The sequence below is a fragment of the Myotis brandtii genome, unplaced genomic scaffold (assembly GCF_000412655.1).
Source record: "Myotis brandtii unplaced genomic scaffold, ASM41265v1 scaffold333, whole genome shotgun sequence".
In the NCBI taxonomy this organism is placed as follows: Eukaryota; Metazoa; Chordata; class Mammalia; order Chiroptera; family Vespertilionidae; genus Myotis; species Myotis brandtii.
This window is the reverse complement of record NW_005362842.1, coordinates 139016-139536: the sequence shown is the minus strand read 5'-3', so window position 1 is coordinate 139536 and position 521 is coordinate 139016.

Here is a 521-nt window from a genome sequence, read left to right as displayed (position 1 = left end):
TGGATTATAATGTCCTTGAGGACATTATGCTAAGGGAAATGAGTACTAGTAACTCCTCCTAAAAGACAATACCGTATGATCTCACTTTTCCAAATATCTGAAGTAGTTAAAATCATAGATACAGAAAGTGGAAAGGTATACCAAGGGCTGAGGGAGGGGGATTAGTGTTCAGTGGGTATTGAGTTTCGGTGCTGCAAGATGAGAAAGTCCTGGCGATCTGTTGCACAACCATGTGAATAATATTACACTTCACAGTATTCTTCAAAGTGACTAAGATGGTAAACTTGATGTTTTTACCATAACCAAAAAGTGGTAAAAGAACCTATTACTATGAAAATATGTTTCTGACCTGTCAAGTGGAAAAGAACCAGTAATAAAACCACGTGACTTTTTTTTCCCCCGAGGCGGAAGGAAGGGCCAAGGAAGTTTCTCGCAGGACGCCCACGCGGGGAACGGGCGGGGGCTGGTGGGCGGTCGGCCTCGGGAATGGAAGCCCCAGGGCGGCAGGGACGGAGCGGGCT